Source organism: Rutidosis leptorrhynchoides, chromosome 3, assembly GCF_046630445.1.
Source record: "Rutidosis leptorrhynchoides isolate AG116_Rl617_1_P2 chromosome 3, CSIRO_AGI_Rlap_v1, whole genome shotgun sequence".
Taxonomy (NCBI): domain Eukaryota; kingdom Viridiplantae; phylum Streptophyta; class Magnoliopsida; order Asterales; family Asteraceae; genus Rutidosis; species Rutidosis leptorrhynchoides.
Genome location: NC_092335.1, coordinates 274,651,581 through 274,675,826, shown reverse-complemented (window position 1 = coordinate 274,675,826; position 24,246 = coordinate 274,651,581).

The following is a 24,246-nucleotide window of genomic DNA, read 5'->3' as shown; positions in this document are numbered from 1 at the left end:
CGACGGCGTAAATCCGGTTTTACGGTGTTTTTCGTGTTTCCAGGTTTTAAATCATTAAGTTAGCATATCATATAGATATAGAACATGTGTTTAGTTGATTTTAAAAGTCAAGTTAGAAGGATTAACTTTTATTTGCGAACAAGTTTAGAATTAACTAAACTATGTTCTAGTGATTACAAGTTTAAACCTTCGAATAAGATAGCTTTATATGTATGAATCGAATGATGTTATGAACATCATGAAATGTCCCGTTCTTATTGATTAAAAACGTTCCATATTAATTGATTTCGTTGCGAGGTTTTGACCTCTATATGAGACGTTTTTCAAAGACTGCATTCATTTTTAAAACAAACCATAACCTTTATTTCATAAATAAAGGTTTAAAAAGCTTTACGTAGATTATCAAATAATGATAATCTAAAATATCCTGTTTACACACGACCATTACATAATGGTTTACAATACAAATATGTTACATCGAATTCAGTTTCTTGAATGCAGTTTTTACACAATATCATACAAAACATGGACTCCAAATCTTGTCCTTATTTTAGTATGCAACAGCGGAAGCTCTTAATATTCACCTGAGAATAAACATGCTTTAAACGTCAACAAAAATGTTGGTGAGTTATAGGTTTAACCTATATATATCAAATCGTAACAATAGACCACAAGATTTCATATTTCAATACACATCCCATACATAGAGATAAAAATCATTCATATGGTGAACACCTGGTAACCGACAATAACAAGATGCATATATAAGAATATCCCCATCATTCCGGGACACCCTTCGGATATGATATAAATTTCGAAGTACTAAAGCATCCGGTACTTTGGATGGGGTTTGTTAAGCCCAATAGATCTATCTTTAGGATTCGCGTCAATTAGGGTGTCTGTTCCCTAATTCTTAGATTACCAGACTTAATAAAAAGGGGCATATTCGATTTTGATAATTCAACCATAGAATGTAGTTTCACGTACTTGTGTCTATTTTGTAAATCATTTATAAAACCTGCATGTATTCTCATCCCAAAAATATTAGATTTTAAAAGTGGGACTATAACTCACTTTCACAGATTTTTACTTCGTCGGGAAGTAAGACTTGGCCACTGTTGATTCACGAACCTATAACAATATATACATATATATCAAAGTATGTTCAAAATATATTTACAACACTTTTAATATATTTTTATGTTTTAAGTTTATTAAGTCAGCTGTCCTCGTTAGTAACCTACAACTAGTTGTCCACAGTTAGATGTACAGAAATAAATCGATAAATATTATCTTGAATCAATCCACGACCCAGTGTATACGTATCTCAGTATTGATCACAACTCAAACTATATATATTTTGGAATCAACCTCAACCCTGTATAGCTAACTCCAACATTCACATATAGAGTGTCTATGGTTGTTCCGAAATATATATAGATGTGTCGACATGATAGGTCGAAACATTGTATACGTGTCTATGGTATCTCAAGATTACATAATATATAATACAAGTTGATTAAGTTATGGTTGGAATAGATTTGTTACTAATTTTCACGTAGCTAAAATGAGAAAAATTATCCAATCTTGTTTTACCCATAACTTCTTCATTTTAAATCCGTTTTGAGTGAATCAAATTGCTATGGTTTCATATTGAACTCTATTTTATGAATCTAAACAAAAAAAGTATAGGTTTCTAGTCGGAAAAATAAGTTACAAGTCGTTTTTGTAAAGGTAGTCATTTCAGTCGAAAGAACGACGTCTAGATGACCATTTTAGAAAACATACTTCCACTTTGAGTTTAACCATAATTTTTGGATATAGTTTCATGTTCATAATAAAAATCATTTTCTCAGAATAACAACTTTTAAATCAAAGTTTATCATAGTTTTTAATTAACTAACCCAAAACAGCCCGCGGTGTTACTACGACGGCGTAAATCCGGTTTTACGGTGTTTTTCGTGTTTCCAGGTTTTAAATCATTAAGTTAGCATATCATATAGATATAGAACATGTGTTTAGTTGATTTTAAAAGTCAAGTTAGAAGGATTAACTTTTGTTTGCGAACAAGTTTAGAATTAACTAAACTATGTTCTAGTGATTACAAGTTTAAACCTTCGAATAAGATAGCTTTATATGTATGAATCGAATGATGTTATGAACATCATTACTACCTTAAGTTCCTTGGATGAACCTACTGGAAAAGAGAAAAATGGATCTAGCTTCAATGGATCCTTGGATGGCTCAAAGTTCTTGAAGCAAAATCATGACACGAAAACAAGTTCAAGTAAGATCATCACTTGAAATAAGATTGTTATAGTTATAGAAATTGAACCAAAGTTTGAATATGATTATTACCTTGTATTAGAATGATAACCTACTGTAAGAAACAAAGATTTCTTGAGGTTGGATGATCACCTTACAAGATTGGAAGTGAGCTAGCAAACTTGAAAGTATTCTTGATTTTATGAAACTAGAACTTTTGGAATTTATGAAGAACACTTAGAACTTGAAGATAGAACTTGAGAGAGTTCAATTAGATGAAGAAAATTGAAGAATGAAAGTGTTTGTAGGTGTTTTTGGTCGTTGGTGTATGGATTAGATATAAAGGATATGTAATTTTGTTTTCATGTAAATAAGTCATGAATGATTACTCATATTTTTGTAATCTTATGAGATATTTCATGCTAGTTTCCAAATGATGGTTCCCACATGTGTTAGGTGACTCACATGGGCTGCTAAGAGCTGATCATTGGAGTGTATATACCAATAGTACATACATCTAAAAGCTGTGTATTGTACGAGTACGAATACGGGTGCATACGAGTAGAATTGTTGATGAAACTGAACGAGAATGTAATTGTAAGCATTTTTGTTAAGTAGAAGTATTTTGATAAGTGTATTGAAGTCTTTCAAAAGTGTATAAATACATATTAAAACACTACATGTATATACATTTTAACTGAGTCGTTAAGTCATCGTTAGTCGTTACATGTAAGTGTTGTTTTGAAACCTTTAGGTTAACGATCTTGTTAAATGTTGTTAACCCAATGTTTATAATATCAAAAGAGATTTTAAATTATTATATTATCATGATATTATGATGTACGAATATCTCTTAATATGATATATATACATTAAATGTCGTTACAACGATAAACGTTACATATATGTCTCGTTTCAAAATCATTAAGTTAGTAGTCTTGTTTTTACATATGTAGTTCATTGTTAATATAATTAATGATATGTTTACTTATCATAATATCATGTTAACTATATATATAACCATATATATGTCATCATATAGTTTTTTTACAAGTTTTAACGTTCGTGAATCACCGGTCAACTTGGGTGGTCAATTGTCTATATGAAACCTATTTCAATTAATCAAGTCTTAACAAGTTTGATTGCTTAACATGTTGGAAACATTTAATCATGTAAATATCAATCTCAATTAATATATATAAACATGGAAAAGTTCGGGTCACTACAGTACCTACCCGTTAAATAAATTTCGTCCCGAAATTTTAAGCTGTTGAAGGTGTTGACGAATCTTCTGGAAATAGATGCGGGTATTTCTTCTTCATCTGATCTTCACGCTCCCATGTGAACTCGGGTCCTCTACGAGCATTCCATCGAACCTTAACAATTGGTATCTTGTTTTGCTTAAGTCTTTTAACCTCACGATCCATTATTTCGACGGGTTCTTCGATGAATTGGAGTTTTTCGTTGATTTGGATTTCATCTAACGGAATAGTGAGATCTTCTTTAGCAAAACATTTCTTCAAATTCGAGACGTGGAAAGTGTTATGTACAGCCGCGAGTTGTTGAGGTAACTCAAGTCGGTAAGCTACTGGTCCGACACGATCAATAATCTTGAATGGTCCAATATACCTTGGATTTAATTTCCCTCGTTTACCAAATCGAACAACGCCTTTCCAAGGTGAAACTTTAAGCATGACCATCTCTCCAATTTCAAATTCTATATCTTTTCTTTTAATGTCAGCGTAGCTCTTTTGTCGACTTTGGGCGGTTTTCAACCGTTGTTGAATTTGGATGATCTTCTCGGTAGTTTCTTGTATAATCTCCGGACCCGTAATCTGTCTATCCCCCACCTCACTCCAACAAATCGGAGACCTGCACTTTCTACCATAAAGTGCTTCAAACGGCGCCATCTCAATGCTTGAATGGTAGCTGTTGTTGTAGGAAAATTCTGCTAACGGTAGATGTCGATCCCAACTGTTTCCGAAATCAATAACACATGCTCGTAGCATGTCTTCAAGCGTTTGTATCGTCCTTTCGCTCTGCCCATCAGTTTGTGGATGATAGGCAGTACTCATGTCTAGACGAGTTCCTAATGCTTGCTGTAATGTCTGCCAGAATCTTGAAATAAATCTGCCATCCCTATCAGAGATAATAGAGATTGGTATTCCATGTCTGGAGACGACTTCCTTCAAATACAGTCGTGCTAACTTCTCCATCTTGTCATCTTCTCTTATTGGTAGGAAGTGTGCTGATTTGGTGAGACGATCAACTATTACCCAAATAGTATCAAAACCACTTGCAGTCCTTGGCAATTTAGTGATGAAATCCATGGTAATGTTTTGCCATTTCCATTCCGGGATTTCGGGTTGTTGAAGTAGACCTGATGGTTTCTGATGCTCAGCTTTGACTTTAGAACACGTCAAACATTCTCCTACGTATTTAGCAACATCGGCTTTCATACCCGGCCACCAAAAATGTTTCTTGAGATCCTTGTACATCTTCCCCGTTCCAGGATGTATTGAGTATCTGGTTTTATGAGCTTCTCTAAGTACCATTTCTCTCATATCTCCAAATTTTGGTACCCAAATCCTTTCAGCCCTATACCGGGTTCCGTCTTCCCGAATATTAAGATGCTTCTCCGATCCTTTGGGTATTTCATCCTTTAAATTTCCCTCTTTTAAAACTCCTTGTTGCGCCTCCTTTATTTGAGTAGTAATGTTATTATGAATCATTATATTCATAGATTTTACTCGAATGGGTTCTCTGTCCTTCCTGCTCAAGGCATCGGCTACCACATTTGCCTTCCCCGGGTGGTAACGAATCTCAAAGTCGTAATCATTCAATAATTCAATCCACCTACGCTGCCTCATATTCAGTTGTTTCTGATTAAATATGTGTTGAAGACTTTTGTGGTCGGTATATATAATACTTTTGACCCCATATAAGTAGTGCCTCCAAGTCTTTAATGCAAAAACAACCGCGCCTAATTCCAAATCATGCGTCGTATAATTTTGTTCGTGAATCTTTAATTGTCTAGACGCATAGGCAATCACCTTCGTTCGTTGCATTAATACACAACCGAGACCTTGCTTTGATGCATCACAATAAATCACAAAATCATCATTCCCTTCAGGCAATGACAATATAGGTGCCGTAGTTAGCTTTTTCTTCAATAACTGAAACGCTTTCTCTTGTTCATCATTCCATTCAAATTTCTTCCCTTTATGCGTTAATGCAGTCAAGGGTTTTGCTATTCTGGAAAAGTCTTGGATGAACCTTCTGTAGTAACCAGCTAGTCCTAAAAACTGGCGTATGTGTTTCGGAGTTTTCGGGGTTTCCCACTTTTCAACAGTTTCTATCTTTGCCGGATCCACCTTAATACCTTCTTTGTTCACTATGTGACCGAGGAATTGAACTTCTTCCAACCAAAATGCACACTTTGAAAACTTAGCGTACAATTCTTCCTTCCTCAATACTTCTAACACCTTTCTCAAATGTTCACCGTGTTCTTGGTCATTCTTTGAGTAAATAAGTATCTCATCAATGAAAACAATGACAAACTTGTCAAGGTATGGTCCACACACTCGGTTCATAAGGTCCATGAACACAGTTGGTGCATTAGTTAAACCAAACGGCATGACCATAAACTCGTAATGACCGTAACGTGTTCTGAAAGCAGTCTTTGGAATATCATCTTCTTTCACCCGCATTTGATGATACCCGGAACGTAAGTCAATCTTTGAATAAACAGACGAGCCTTGTAGTTGATCAAATAAGTCATCGATTCTCGGTAATGGGTAGCGGTTCTTGATGGTAAGTTTGTTCAACTCTCGGTAGTCGATACACAACCTGAATGTACCATCTTTCTTCTTGACAAACAAAACAGGAGCTCCCCACGGTGATGTGCTTGGTCGAATGAAACCACGCTCTAAAAGTTCTTGTAATTGGCTTTGCAGTTCTTTCATCTCGCTGGGTGCGAGTCTGTAAGGAGCACGAGCTATTGGTGCAGCTCCTGGTACAAGATCTATTTGAAATTCAACGGATCGATGTGGGGGTAATCCCGGTAATTCTTTCGGAAATACATCGGGAAATTCTTTTGCAATGGGAACATCATTGATGCTCTTTTCTTCAGTTTGTACTTTCTCAACGTGTGCTAGAACAACATAGCAACCTTTTCTTATTAGTTTTTGTGCCTTCAAATTACTAATAAGATGTAGCTTCGTGTTGCCCTTTTCTCCGTACACCATTAAGGGTTTTCCTTTTTCTCGTATAATGCGAATTGCATTTTTGTAACAAACGATCTCCGCTTTCACTTCTTTCAACCAGTCCATACCGATTATCACATCAAAACTCCCTAACTCTACTGGTATCAAATCAATCTTAAATGTTTCGCTAACCAGTTTAATTTCTCGATTCCGACATATATTATCTGCTGAAATTAATTTACCATTTGCTAATTCGAGTAAAAATTTACTATCCAAAGGTGTCAATGGACAACTTAATTTAGCACAAAAATCTCTACTCATATAGCTTCTATCCGCACCCGAATCAAATAAAACGTAAGCAGATTTATTGTCAATAAGAAACGTACCCGTAACAAGCTCCGGGTCTTCCTGTGCCTCTACCGCATTAATATTGAAAACTCTTCCACGGCCTTGTCCATTCGTGTTCTCCTGGTTCGGGCAATTTCTAATAATGTGGCCTGGTTTTCCACATTTATAACAAACTACATTGGCATAACTTGCTCCGACATTACTCGTTCCGACACCATTTGTTCCTTTCGTTCTATTAACCCCTGGTCCGTAGACCTCACACTTCGCCGCGCTATGACCATTTCTTTTACACTTGTTGCAAAATTTGGTGCAGAACCCCGAGTGATTCTTTTCACACCTTTGGCATAGCTGCTTCTGATTGTTGTTGTTGTTGCGGTTATTAATGTTGTTGGGATGATTGTTGTTGTTGTTGTTGTTGTTGTTGTTGTTGGGCCGTTTGTTGTAGTTGCGATTGATGTTGCGATTGTTGGGATAATTGTTGCGATTATTGTTGTAATTGCTGTTATTGTTGTATTGGTGATTCTTATCACCGTTTTCCTCCCACTTTCTTTTGACTTGCTTCACATTGGCCTCTTCAGCAGTCTGTTCTTTAATTCTTTCTTCAATCTGGTTCACTAGTTTGTGAGCCATTCTACATGCCTGTTGTATGGAGGCGGGCTCGTGTGAACTTATATCTTCTTGGATTCTTTCCGGTAATCCTTTCACAAACGAGTCGATCTTCTCTTCCTCATCTTCGAATGCTCCCGGACACAATAGGCACAATTCTGTGAATCGTCTTTCGTACGTGGTAATATCAAATCCTTGGGTTCGTAACCCTCTAAGTTCTGTCTTGAGCTTATTGACCTCGGTTCTGGGACGGTACTTCTCGTTCATCAAGTGCTTGAATGCTGACCACGGTAGTGCGTACGCATCATCTTGTCCCACTTGCTCTAGATAGGTATTCCACCATGTTAACGCAGAACCTGTGAAGGTATGCGTAGCGTACTTCACTTTGTCCTCTTCAGTACACTTACTTATGGCAAACACCGATTCAACCTTCTCGGTCCACCGTTTCAATCCGATCGGTCCTTCGGTTCCATCAAATTCCAAAGGTTTGCAGGCAGTGAATTCTTTGTAGGTGCATCCTACACGATTTCCTGTACTGCTAGATCCAAGGTTATTGTTGGTATGTAGCGCAGCCTGTACTGCGGCTATGTTTGAAGCTAGAAAAGTACGGAATTCCTCTTCATTCATATTCACGGTGTGTCGAGTAGTCGGTGCCATTTCCTTCAAAATAGTTAAATGGAACAAGTTAATCATACAGAATATTAAGAGTAGTTAATAGTACTTCGTAGCATAATATGAACTCATTTATAAAAGCTTTTTCTTCATATTAGCGTTTTATAAGTTTAAATTCGGGTAGTACCTACCCGTTAAGTTCATACTTAGTAGCTAATATACAATTCAACTACTACAATTCTATATGAAAAACTGATTATAATAATATTTCACGTTCAAACTTTTATACAATATTTTACAAACTTACAATACCGCTTATTTTACATAAAGCATGAAATATAGCACACAATAACTTTGATACAAGATAGTTGTGAAGACAATTCTAGCTAGTGTAGTGACCCGAACTTTTCCATGTTTATATATATTAATTGAGATTGATGTTTACATGATTAAATGTTTCCAATATGTTAAGCAATCAAACTTGTTAAGACTTGATTAATTGAAATAGGTTTCATATAGACAATTGACCACCCAAGTTGACCGGTGATTCACGAACGTTAAAACTTGTAAAAAAAACTATATGATGACATATATATGGTTATATATATAGTTAAAATGATATTATGATAAGTAAACATATCATTAATTATATTAACAATGAACTACATATGTAAAAACAAGACTACTAACTTAATGATTTTGAAACGAGACATATATGTAACGTTTATCGTTGTAACGACATTTAATGTATATATATCATATTAAGAGATATTCGTACATCATAATATCATGATAATATAATAATTTAAAATCTCTTTTGTTATTATAAACATTGGGTTAACAACATTTAACAAGATCGTTAACCTAAAGGTTTCAAAACAACACTTACATGTAACGACTAACGATGACTTAACGACTCAGTTAAAATGTATATACATGTAGTGTTTTAATATGTATTTATACACTTTTGAAAGACTTCAATACACTTATCAAAATACTTCTACTTAACAAAAATGCTTACAATTACATTCTCGTTCAGTTTCATCAACAATTCTACTCGTATGCACCCGTATTCGTACTCGTACAATACACAGCTTTTAGATGTATGTACTATTGGTATATACACTCCAATGATCAGCTCTTAGCAGCCCATGTGAGTCACCTAACACATGTGGGAACCATCATTTGGCAACTAGCATGAAATATCTCATAAGATTACAAAAATATGAGTAATCATTCATGACTTATTTACATGAAAACAAAATTACATATCCTTTATATCTAATCCATACACCAACGACCAAAAACACCTACAAACACTTTCATTCTTCAATTTTCTTCATCTAATTGAACTCTCTCAAGTTCTATCTTCAAGTTCTAAGTGTTCTTCATAAATTCCAAAAGTTCTAGTTTCATAAAATCAAGAATACTTTCAAGTTTGCTAGCTCACTTCCAATCTTGTAAGGTGATCATCCAACCTCAAGAAATCTTTGTTTCTTACAGTAGGTTATCATTCTAATACCAGGTAATAATCATATTCAAACTTTGGTTCAATTTCTATAACTATAACAATCTTATTTCAAATGATGATCTTACTTGAACTTGTTTTCGTGTCATGATTTTGCTTCAAGAACTTTGAGCCATCCAAGGATCCATTGAAGCTAGATCCATTTTTCTCTTTTCCAGTAGGTTCATCCAAGGAACTTAAGGTAGTAATGATGTTAATAACATCATTCGATTCATACATATAAAGCTATCTTATTCGAAGGTTTAAACTTGTAATCACTAGAACATAGTTTAGTTAATTCTAAACTTGTTCGCAAACAAAAGTTAATCCTTCTAACTTGACTTTTAAAATCAACTAAACACATGTTCTATATCTATATGATATGCTAACTTAATGATTTAAAACCTGGAAACACGAAAAACACCGTAAAACCGGATTTACGCCGTCGTAGTAACACCGCGGGCTGTTTTGGGTTAGTTAATTAAAAACTATGATAAACTTTGATTTAAAAGTTGTTATTCTGAGAAAATGATTTTTATTATGAACATGAAACTATATCCAAAAATTATGGTTAAACTCAAAGTGGAAGTATGTTTTCTAAAATGGTCATCTAGACGTCGTTCTTTCGACTGAAATGACTACCTTTACAAAAACGACTTGTAACTTATTTTTCCGACTAGAAACCTATACTTTTTTGTTTAGATTCATAAAATAGAGTTCAATATGAAACCATAGCAATTTGATTCACTCAAAACGGATTTAAAATGAAGAAGTTATGGGTAAAACAAGATTGGATAATTTTTCTCATTTTAGCTACGTGAAAATTGGTAACAAATCTATTCCAACCATAACTTAATCAACTTGTATTATATATTATGTAATCTTGAGATACCATAGACACGTATACAATGTTTCGACCTATCATGTCAACACATCTATATATATTTCGGAACAACCATAGACACTCTATATGTGAATGTTGGAGTTAGCTATACAGGGTTGAGGTTGATTCCAAAATATATATAGTTTGAGTTGTGATCAATACTGAGATACGTATACACTGGGTCGTGGATTGATTCAAGATAATATTTATCGATTTATTTCTGTACATCTAACTGTGGACAACTAGTTGTAGGTTACTAACGAGGACAGCTGACTTAATAAACTTAAAACATCAAAATATATTAAAAGTGTTGTAAATATATTTTGAACATACTTTGATATATATGTATATATTGTTATAGGTTCGTGAATCAACCAGTGGCCAAGTCTTACTTCCCGACGAAGTAAAAAAATCTGTGAAAGTGAGTTATAGTCCCACTTTTAAAATCTAATATTTTTGGGATGAGAATACATGCAGGTTTTATAAATGATTTACAAAATAGACACAAGTACGTGAAACTACATTCTATGGTTGAATTATCGAAATCGAATATGCCCCTTTTTATTAAGTCTGGTAATCTAAGAATTAGGGAACAGACACCCTAATTGACGCGAATCCTAAAGATAGATCTATTGGGCCTAACAAACCCCATCCAAAGTACCGGATGCTTTAGTACTTCGAAATTTATATCATATCCGAAGGGTGTCCCGGAATGATGGGGATATTCTTATATATGCATCTTGTTATTGTCGGTTACCAGGTGTTCACCATATGAATGATTTTTATCTCTATGTATGGGATGTGTATTGAAATATGAAATCTTGTGGTCTATTGTTACGATTTGATATATATAGGTTAAACCTATAACTCACCAACATTTTTGTTGACGTTTTAAGCATGTTTATTCTCAGGTGATTATTAAGAGCTTCCGCTGTCGCATACTTAAATAAGGACAAGATTTGGAGTCCATGCTTGTATGATATTGTGTAAAAACTGCATTCAAGAAACTTATTTTGTTGTAACATATTTGTATTGTAAACCATTATGTAATGGTCGTGTGTAAACAGGATATATTAGATTATCATTATTTGATAATCTACGTAAAGCTTTTTAAACCTTTATTGATGAAATAAAGGTTATGGTTTGTTTAAAAATGAATGCAGTCTTTGAAAAACGTCTCATATAGAGGTCAAAACCTCGCAACGAAATCAATTAATATGGAACGTTTTTAATCAATAAGAACGGGACATTTCAGTTGGTATCCGAGCGTTGGTCTTAGAGAACCAGAAAATTTGCATTAGTGTGTCTTATCGAGTTTGTTAGGATGCATTAGTGAGTCTGGACTTCGACCGTGTTTTCTTTAAAAATGATTGCTTAACATTTTTGTTGGAAACTATATATTTTTAACATATGAATATTATGTGATATATTAATCTCTTAACGTGTTTGATATTATGTGATAGATGTCTACCTCTAGAACAAGTCCCATTGACTCACCTAATAATAATGAAGAGTCAAATGTAAATTGGAATAATTTGTGGACTGATTCACAAGTTCCCGAAGAGGAACCGGAAGAAGAGTCGGAACCGGAAGAAGAATCGGAACCGGAAGAAGAATCGGAACCGGATGAAGAAATAGAACCGGTGGGGGAAATAATAAAACGGTTAAGTAAAAGAAAATCCTCAACCAACCGACCAAAGTTAATTATGGTCAATGGTGTTTCCGCCAAGGAAGCAAAATATTGGGAGGATTACCAATTCTCCGATGAATCGGATTCCGACGAGAATTCTGATGATGTTATAGAAATTACCCCAACTGAATTTAAAAAGGCAAAAGAAAATAATAAGGGAAAGGGCATAAAAATAGAGAAATCTAATTCCAACCCCGATGAACTTTATATGTATCGTCAACCCCCGAAGTCCTTAAGTTGTAACAATGACCCGGGAACCTCTAAACCACCAGGTTTTTCTAAACCAATGTGGACAACGACGGTTCGTATTAGGGGAACATCATATATCCCTAGAAACTTGGCAAAACGAACCAAAACCGAAGAAGAAGAAACGAGCGAGTCGGAATAAGATAGTTGTATTCGTGTGGTGTAATATATGGAATATAGTGTTCTTATGCTTTATGATATATGTAAAAATTGCTTGTATTAATAAGTATTTTTTTTATGAATCTAACTCTTGTCTATTTTACAGTTTAAAAATACAAAATGGATAGACAACCCAATATTTTAAGAGACCTACCCGGAGACATGATTGATGAAATCTTGTCTAGAGTCGGCCAGAATTCTTCGGCACAACTATTTAAGGCGAGATCAGTTTGTAAGACATTCGAAGAACGTTCCAAGAATGTCTTGGTTTATAAGAGACTTTCGTTTGAAAGATGGGGGATATCACATTGGGAAACCCATAAGTTACGATGTGTTTACTTTGACGCATATATTGCGGGGAACCCAAATGCTATTTTACGCAACGGGTTAAGAAATTATTTTGACTCAATATATCCGAATATTGGACTTCGTGATTTAGAAAAAGCGGCTAACATGCAACATAAAGAAGCATGTTATGCTTACGGATTAGTAATGTTCGCTTCTCACCAAAGTGAGAACAAGAACATCGGGCTACAACTATTAAACAAAACGTTTCCACAAGTGACGGAGTCGGTAATTGGGGTAAGAAATGAGGTTTTTAGATTATTACGGGACTGTTGGACATTACGTAACCCTCGTCCCTTTGATGACGTTACAACACGCTGTCTTATCAACGGCCATAACGGTTATGTTGCACAAGACCAAGGATGGGAAGTAGTCCTAGTAAAACCAGAATGCATGACTTGTTTCTGGACGTATGAATTACGTGTATTTATTGCCTTTGCTGAACGACTTGTGTACTAGCTAGAATTGTCTTCACAACTATCTTGTATCAAAGTTATTGTGTGCTATATTTCATGCTTTATGTAAAATAAGCGGTATTGTAAGTTTGTAAAATATTGTATAAAAGTTTGAACGTGAAATATTATTATAATCAGTTTTTCATATAGAATTGTAGTAGTTGAATTGTATATTAGCTACTAAGTATGAACTTAACGGGTAGGTACTACCCGAATTTAAACTTATAAAACGCTAATATGAAGAAAAAGCTTTTATAAATGAGTTCATATTATGCTACGAAATACTATTAACTACTCTTAATATTCTGTATGATTAACTTGTTCCATTTAACTATTTTGAAGGAAATGGCACCGACTACTCGACACACCGTGAATATGAATGAAGAGGAATTCCGTACTTTTCTAGCTTCAAACATAGCCGCAGTACAGGCTGCGCTACATACCAACAATAACCTTGGATCTAGCAGTACAGGAAATCGTGTAGGATGCACCTACAAAGAATTCACTGCCTGCAAACCTTTGGAATTTGATGGAACCGAAGGACCGATCGGATTGAAACGGTGGACCGAGAAGGTTGAATCGGTGTTTGCCATAAGTAAGTGTACTGAAGAGGACAAAGTGAAGTACGCTACGCATACCTTCACAGGTTCTGCGTTAACATGGTGGAATACCTATCTAGAGCAAGTGGGACAAGATGATGCGTACGCACTACCGTGGTCAGCATTCAAGCACTTGATGAACGAGAAGTACCGTCCCAGAACCGAGGTCAATAAGCTCAAGACAGAACTTAGAGGGTTACGAACCCAAGGATTTGATATTACCACGTACGAAAGACGATTCACAGAATTGTGCCTATTGTGTCCGGGAGCATTCGAAGATGAGGAAGAGAAGATCGACGCGTTTGTGAAAGGATTACCGGAAAGAATCCAAGAAGATATAAGTTCACACGAGCCCGCCTCCATACAACAGGCATGTAGAATGGCTCACAAACTAGTGAACCAGATTGAAGAAAGAATTAAAGAACAGACTGCTGAAGAGGCCAATGTGAAGCAAGTCAAAAGAAAGTGGGAGGAAAACGGTGATAAGAATCACCAATACAACAACAACAGCAATTACAACAATAATCGCAACAATTATCCCAACAATCGCAACATCACTCGCAACTACAACAAACGGCCCAACAACAACAACAACAACAACAACAACAGCAACTACAACAATCATCCCAACAACAATAATAACCGCAACAACAACAACAATCAGAAGCAACTATGCCAAAGGTGTGAAAAGAATCACTCGGGGTTCTGCACCAAATTTTGCAACAAGTGTAAAAGAAATGGCCATAGCGCGGCGAAGTGTGAGGTCTACGGACCAGGGGTTAATAGAACGAAAGGAACAAATGGTGTCAGAACGAGTAATGGCGGAGCAAGTAGTGTCGGAGCAAGTTATGCCAATGTAGTTTGTTATAAATGTGGAAAACCAGGCCACATTATTAGAAATTGCCCGAACCAGGAGAACACGAATGGACAAGGCCGTGGAAGAGTTTTCAATATTAATGCGGTAGAGGCACAGGAAGACCCGGAGCTTGTTACGGGTACGTTTCTTATTGACAATAAATCTGCTTACGTTTTATTTGATTCGGGTGCGGATAGAAGCTATATGAGTAGAGATTTTTGTGCTAAATTAAGTTGTCCATTGACGCCTTTGGATAGTAAATTTTTACTCGAATTAGCAAATGGTAAATTAATTTCAGCAGATAATATATGTCGGAATCGAGAAATTAAACTGGTTAGCGAAACATTTAAGATTGATTTGATACCAGTAGAGTTAGGGAGTTTTGATGTGATAATCGGTATGGACTGGTTGAAAGAAGTGAAAGCGGAGATCGTTTGTTACAAAAATGCAATTCGCATTATACGAGAAAAAGGAAAACCCTTAATGGTGTACGGAGAAAAGGGCAACACGAAGCTACATCTTATTAGTAATTTGAAGGCACAAAAACTAATAAGAAAAGGTTGCTATGCTGTTCTAGCACACGTTGAGAAAGTACAAACTGAAGAAAAGAGCATCAATGATGTTCCCATTGCAAAAGAATTTCCCGATGTATTTCCGAAAGAATTACCGGGATTACCCCCACATCGATCCGTTGAATTTCAAATAGATCTTGTACCAGGAGCTGCACCAATAGCTCGTGCTCCTTACAGACTCGCACCCAGCGAGATGAAAGAACTGCAAAGCCAATTACAAGAACTTTTAGAGCGTGGTTTCATTCGACCAAGCACATCACCGTGGGGAGCTCCTGTTTTGTTTGTCAAGAAGAAAGATGGTACATACAGGTTGTGTATCGACTACCGAGAGTTGAACAAACTTACCATCAAGAACCGCTACCCACTACCGAGAATCGACGACTTATTTGATCAACTACAAGGCTCGTCTGTTTATTCAAAGATTGACTTACGTTCCGGGTATCATCAAATGCGGGTGAAAGAAGATGATATTCCAAAGACTGCTTTCAGAACACGTTACAGTCATTACGAGTTTATGGTCATGCCGTTTGGTTTAACTAATGCACCAGCTGTGTTCATGGACCTTATGAACCGAGTGTGTGGACCATACCTTGACAAGTTTGTCATTGTTTTCATTGATGACATACTTATTTACTCAAAGAATGACCAAGAACACGGTGAACATTTGAGAAAAGTGTTAGAAGTATTGAGGAAGGAAGAATTGTACGCTAAGTTTTCAAAGTGTGCATTTTGGTTGGAAGAAGTTCAATTCCTCGGTCACATAGTGAACAAAGAAGGTATTAAGGTGGATCCGGCAAAGATAGAAACTGTTGAAAAGTGGGAAACCCCGAAAACTCCGAAACACATACGCCAGTTTTTAGGACTAGCTGGTTACTACAGAAGGTTCATCCAAGACTTTTCCAGAATAGCAAAACCCTTGACTGCATTAACGCATAAAGGGAAGAAATTTGAATGGAATGATGAACAAGAGAAAGCGTTTCAGTTATTGAAGAAAAAGCTAACTACGGCACCTATATTGTCATTGCCTGAAGGGAATGATGATTTTGTGATTTATTGTGACGCATCAAAGCAAGGTCTCGGTTGTGTATTAATGCAACGAACGAAGGTGATTGCTTATGCGTCTAGACAATTGAAGATTCACGAACAAAATTATACGACGCATGATTTAGAATTAGGCGCGGTTGTTTTTGCATTAAAGACTTGGAGGCACTACTTATATGGGGTCAAAAGTATTATATATACCGACCACAAAAGTCTTCAACACATATTTAATCAGAAACAACTGAATATGAGGCAGCGTAGGTGGATTGAATTATTGAATGATTACGATTTTGAGATTCGTTACCACCCGGGGAAGGCAAATGTGGTAACCGATGCCTTGAGCAGGAAGGATAGAGAACCCATTCGAGTAAAATCTATGAATATAATGATTCATAATAACATTACTACTCAAATAAAGGAGGCGCAACAAGGAGTTTTAAAAGAGGGAAATTTAAAGGATGAAATACCCAAAGGATCGGAGAAACATCTTAATATTCGGGAAGACGGAACCCGGTATAGGGCTGAAAGGATTTGGGTACCAAAATTTGGAGATATGAGAGAAATGGTACTTAGAGAAGCTCATAAAACCAGATACTCAATACATCCTGGAACGGGGAAGATGTACAAGGATCTCAAGAAACATTTTTGGTGGCCGGGTATGAAAGCCGATGTTGCTAAATACGTAGGAGAATGTTTGACGTGTTCTAAGGTCAAAGCTGAGCATCAGAAACCATCAGGTCTACTTCAACAACCCGAAATCCCGGAATGGAAATGGGAAAACATTACCATGGATTTCATCACTAAATTGCCAAGGACTGCAAGTGGTTTTGATACTATTTGGGTAATAGTTGATCGTCTCACCAAATCAGCACACTTCCTACCAATAAGAGAAGATGACAAGATGGAGAAGTTAGCACGACTGTATTTGAAGGAAGTCGTCTCCAGACATGGAATACCAATCTCTATTATCTCTGATAGGGATGGCAGATTTATTTCAAGATTCTGGCAGACATTACAGCAAGCATTAGGAACTCGTCTAGACATGAGTACTGCCTATCATCCACAAACTGATGGGCAGAGCGAAAGGACGATACAAACGCTTGAAGACATGCTACGAGCATGTGTTATTGATTTCGGAAACAGTTGGGATCGACATCTACCGTTAGCAGAATTTTCCTACAACAACAGCTACCATTCAAGCATTGAGATGGCGCCGTTTGAAGCACTTTATGGTAGAAAGTGCAGGTCTCCGATTTGTTGGAGTGAGGTGGGGGATAGACAGATTACGGGTCCGGAGATTATACAAGAAACTACCGAGAAGATCATCCAAATTCAACAACGGTTGAAAACCGCCCAAAGTCGACAAAAGAGCTACGCTGACATTAAAAGAAAAGATATAGAATTTGAAATTGGAGAGATGGTCATGCTTAAAGTTTCACCTTGGAAAGGCGTTGTTCGATTTGGTAAACGAGGGAAATTAAATCCAAGGTATATTGGACCATTCAAGATTATTGATCGTGTCGGACCAGTAGCTTACCGACTTGAGTTACCTCAACAACTCGCGGCTGTACATAACACTTTCCACGTCTCGAATTTGAAGAAATGTTTTGCTAAAGAAGATCTCACTATTCCGTTAGATGAAATCCAAATCAACGAAAAACTCCAATTCATCGAAGAACCCGTCGAAATAATGGATCGTGAGGTTAAAAGACTTAAGCAAAACAAGATACCAATTGTTAAGGTTCGATGGAATGCTCGTAGAGGACCCGAGTTCACCTGGGAGCGTGAAGATCAGATGAAGAAGAAATACCCGCATCTATTTCCAGAAGATTCGTCAACACCTTCAACAGCTTAAAATTTCGGGACGAAATTTATTTAACGGGTAGGTACTGTAGTGACCCGAACTTTTCCATGTTTATATATATTAATTGAGATTGATGTTTACATGATTAAATGTTTCCAATATGTTAAGCAATCAAACTTGTTAAGACTTGATTAATTGAAATAGGTTTCATATAGACAATTGACCACCCAAGTTGACCGGTGATTCACGAACGTTAAAACTTGTAAAAAAAACTATATGATGACATATATATGGTTATATATATAGTTAAAATGATATTATGATAAGTAAACATATCATTAATTATATTAACAATGAACTACATATGTAAAAACAAGACTACTAACTTAATGATTTTGAAACGAGACATATATGTAACGTTTATCGTTGTAACGACATTTAATGTATATATATCATATTAAGAGATATTCGTACATCATAATATCATGATAATATAATAATTTAAAATCTCTTTTGTTATTATAAACATTGGGTTAACAACATTTAACAAGATCGTTAACCTAAAGGTTTCAAAACAACACTTACATGTAACGACTAACGATGACTTAACGACTCAGTTAAAATGTATATACATGTAGTGTTTTAATATGTATTTATACACTTTTGAAAGACTTCAATACACTTATCAAAATACTTCTACTTAACAAAAATGCTTACAATTACATTCTCGTTCAGTTTCATCAACAATTCTACTCGTATGCACCCGTATTCGTACTCGTACAATACACAGCTTTTAGATGTATGTACTATTGGTATATACACTCCAATGATCAGCTCTTAGCAGCCCATGTGAGTCACCTAACACATGTGGGAACCATCATTTGGCAACTAGCATGAAATATCTCATAAGATTACAAAAATATGAGTAATCATTCATGACTTATTTACATGAAAACAAAATTACATATCCTTTATATCTAATCCATACACCAACGACCAAAAACACCTACAAACACTTTCATTCTTCAATTTTCTTCATCTAATTGAACTCTCTCAAGTTCTATCTTCAAGTTCTAAGTGTTCTTCATAAATTCCAAAAGTTCTAGTTTCATAAAATCAAGAATACTTTCAAGTTTGCTAGCTCACTTCCAATCTTGTAAGGTGATCATCCAACCTCAAAAAATCTTTGTTTCTTACAGTAGGTTATCATTCTAATACCAGGTAATAATCATATTCAAACTTTGGTTCAATTTCTATAACTATAACAATCTTATTTCAAATGATGATCTTACTTGAACTTGTTTTCGTGTCATGATTTTGCTTCAAGAACTTTGAGCCATCCAAGGATCCATTGAAGCTAGATCCATTTTTCTCTTTTCCAGTAGGTTCATCCAAGGAACTTAAGGTAGTAATGATGTTAATAACATCATTCGATTCATACATATAAAGCTATCTTATTCGAAGGTTTAAACTTGTAATCACTAGAACATAGTTTAGTTAATTCTAAACTTGTTCGCAAACAAAAGTTAATCCTTCTAACTTGACTTTTAAAATCAACTAAACACATGTTCTATATCTATATGATATGCTAACTTAATGATTTAAAACCTGGAAACACGAAAAACACCGTAAAACCGGATTTACGCCGTCGTAGTAACACCGCGGGCTGTTTTGGGTTAGTTAATTAAAAACTATGATAAACTTTGATTTAAAAGTTGTTATTCTGAGAAAATGATTTTTATTATGAACATGAAACTATATCCAAAAATTATGGTTAAACTCAAAGTGGAAGTATGTTTTCTAAAATGGTCATCTAGACGTCGTTCTTTCGACTGAAATGACTACCTTTACAAAAACGACTTGTAACTTATTTTTCCGACTAGAAACCTATACTTTTTTGTTTAGATTCATAAAATAGAGTTCAATATGAAACCATAGCAATTTGATTCACTCAAAACGGATTTAAAATGAAGAAGTTATGGGTAAAACAAGATTGGATAATTTTTCTCATTTTAGCTACGTGAAAATTGGTAACAAATCTATTCCAACCATAACTTAATCAACTTGTATTATATATTATGTAATCTTGAGATACCATAGACACGTATACAATGTTTCGACCTATCATGTCAACACATCTATATATATTTCGGAACAACCATAGACACTCTATATGTGAATGTTGGAGTTAGCTATACAGGGTTGAGGTTGATTCCAAAATATATATAGTTTGAGTTGTGATCAATACTGAGATACGTATACACTGGGTCGTGGATTGATTCAAGATAATATTTATCGATTTATTTCTGTACATCTAACTGTGGACAACTAGTTGTAGGTTACTAACGAGGACAGCTGACTTAATAAACTTAAAACATCAAAATATATTAAAAGTGTTGTAAATATATTTTGAACATACTTTGATATATATGTATATATTGTTATAGGTTCGTGAATCAACCAGTGGCCAAGTCTTACTTCCCGACGAAGTAAAAAAATCTGTGAAAGTGAGTTATAGTCCCACTTTTAAAATCTAATATTTTTGGGATGAGAATACATGCAGGTTTTATAAATGATTTACAAAATAGACACAAGTACGTGAAACTACATTCTATGGTTGAATTATCGAAATCGAATATGCCCCTTTTTATTAAGTCTGGTAATCTAAGAATTAGGGAACAGACACCCTAATTGACGCGAATCCTAAAGATAGATCTATTGGGCCTAACAAACCCCATCCAAAGTACCGGATGCTTTAGTACTTCGAAATTTATATCATATCCGAAGGGTGTCCCGGAATGATGGGGATATTCTTATATATGCATCTTGTTATTGTCGGTTACCAGGTGTTCACCATATGAATGATTTTTATCTCTATGTATGGGATGTGTATTGAAATATGAAATCTTGTGGTCTATTGTTACGATTTGATATATATAGGTTAAACCTATAACTCACCAACATTTTTGTTGACGTTTTAAGCATGTTTATTCTCAGGTGATTATTAAGAGCTTCCGCTGTCGCATACTTAAATAAGGACAAGATTTGGAGTCCATGCTTGTATGATATTGTGTAAAAACTGCATTCAAGAAACTTATTTTGTTGTAACATATTTGTATTGTAAACCATTATGTAATGGTCGTGTGTAAACAGGATATATTAGATTATCATTATTTGATAATCTACGTAAAGCTTTTTAAACCTTTATTGATGAAATAAAGGTTATGGTTTGTTTAAAAATGAATGCAGTCTTTGAAAAACGTCTCATATAGAGGTCAAAACCTCGCAACGAAATCAATTAATATGGAACGTTTTTAATCAATAAGAACGGGACATTTCAGCTAGTACACAAGTCGTTCAGCAAAGGCAATAAAGACACGTAATTCATACGTCCAGAAACAAGTCATGCATTCTGGTTTTACTAGGACTACTTCCCATCCTTGGTCTTGTGCAACATAACCGTTATGGCCGTTGATAAGACAGCGTGTTGTAACGTCATCAAAGGGACGAGGGTTACGTAATGTCCAACAGTCCCGTAATAATCTAAAAACCTCATTTCTTACCCCAATTACCGACTCCGTCACTTGTGGAAACGTTTTGTTTAATAGTTGTAGCCCGATGTTCTTGTTCTCACTTTGGTGAGAAGCGAACATTACTAATCCGTAAGCATAACATGCTTCTTTATGTTGCATGTTAGCCGCTTTTTCTAAATCACGAAGTCCAATATTCGGATATATTGAGTCAAAATAATTTCTTAACCCGTTGCGTAAAATAGCATTTGGGTTCCCCGCAATATATGCGTCAAAGTAAACACATCGTAACTTATGGGTTTCCCAATGTGATATCCCCCATCTTTCAAACGAAAGTCTCTTATAAACCAAGACATTCTTGGAACGTTCTTCGAATGTCTTACAAACTGATCTCGCCTTAAATAGTTGTGCCGAAGAATTCTGGCCGACTCTAGACAAGATTTCATCAATCATGTCTCCGGGTAGGTCTCTTAAAATATTGGGTTGTCTATCCATTTTTTGTTTTTAAACTGTAAAATAGACAAGAGTTAGATTCATAAAAAAAAATACTTATTAATACAAGCAATTTTTACATATATCATAAAGCATAAGAACACTATATTACATATATTACACCACACGAATACAACTATCTTATTCCGACTCGCTCGTTTCTTCTTCTTCGGTTTTGGTTCGTTTTGCCAAGTTTCTAGGGATATATGATGTTCCCCTAATACGAGCCGTCGTTGTCCACATTGGTTTAGAAAAACCTGGTGGTTTAGAGGTTCCCGGGTCATTGTTACAACTTAAGGACTTCGGGGGTTGACGATACATATAAAGTTCATCGGGGTTGGAATTAGATTTCTCTATTTTTATGCCCTTTCCCTTATTATTTTCTTTTGCCTTTTTAAATTCAGTTGGGGTAATTTCTATAACATCATCGGAATTCTCTTCGGAATCCGATTCATCGGAGAATTGGTAATCCTCCCAATATTTTGCTTCCTTGGCGGAAACACCATTGACCATAATTAACTTTGGTCGGTTGGTTGAGGATTTTCTTTTACTTAACCGTTTTATTATTTCCCCCACCGGTTCTATTTCTTCATCCAGTTCCGATTCTTCTTCCGGTTCCGATTCTTCTTCCGGTTCCGACTCTTCTTCCGGTTCCTCTTCGGGAACTTGTGAATCAGTCCACAAATCATTCCAATTTACATTTGACTCTTCATTATTATTAGGTGAGTCAATGGGACTTGTTCTAGAGGTAGACATCTATCACATAATATCAAACACGTTAAGAGATTAATATATCACATAATATTCATATGTTAAATATATAGTTTCCAACAAAAATGTTAAGCAATCATTTTTCAAGTAAACACGGTCGAAGTCCAGACTCACTAATGCATCCTAACAAACTCGATAAGACACACTAATGCAAATTTTCTGGTTCTCTAAGACCAACGCTCGGATACCAACGGAAATGTCCCGTTCTTATTGATTAAAAACGTTCCATATTAATTGATTTCGTTGCGAGGTTTTGACCTCTATATGAGACGTTTTTCAAAGACTGCATTCATTTTTAAAACAAACCATAACCTTTATTTCATAAATAAAGGTTTAAAAAGCTTTACGTAGATTATCAAATAATGATAATCTAAAATATCCTGTTTACACACGACCATTACATAATGGTTTACAATACAAATATGTTACATCGAATTCAGTTTCTTGAATGCAGTTTTTACACAATATCATACAAAACATGGACTCCAAATCTTGTCCTTATTTTAGTATGCAACAGCGGAAGCTCTTAATATTCACCTGAGAATAAACATGCTTTAAACGTCAACAAAAATGTTGGTGAGTTATAGGTTTAACCTATATATATCAAATCGTAACAATAGACCACAAGATTTCATATTTCAATACACATCCCATACATAGAGATAAAAATCATTCATATGGTGAACACCTGGTAACCGACAATAACAAGATGCATATATAAGAATATCCCCATCATTCCGGGACACCCTTCGGATATGATATAAATTTCGAAGTACTAAAGCATCCGGTACTTTGGATGGGGTTTGTTAAGCCCAATAGATCTATCTTTAGGATTCGCGTCAATTAGGGTGTCTGTTCCCTAATTCTTAGATTACCAGACTTAATAAAAAGGGGCATATTCGATTTTGATAATTCAACCATAGAATGTAGTTTCACGTACTTGTGTCTATTTTGTAAATCATTTATAAAACCTGCATGTATTCTCATCCCAAAAATATTAGATTTTAAAAGTGGGACTATAACTCACTTTCACAGATTTTTACTTCGTCGGGAAGTAAGACTTGGCCACTGTTGATTCACGAACCTATAACAATATATACATATATATCAAAGTATGTTCAAAATATATTTACAACACTTTTAATATATTTTTATGTTTTAAGTTTATTAAGTCAGCTGTCCTCGTTAGTAACCTACAACTAGTTGTCCACAGTTAGATGTACAGAAATAAATCGATAAATATTATCTTGAATCAATCCA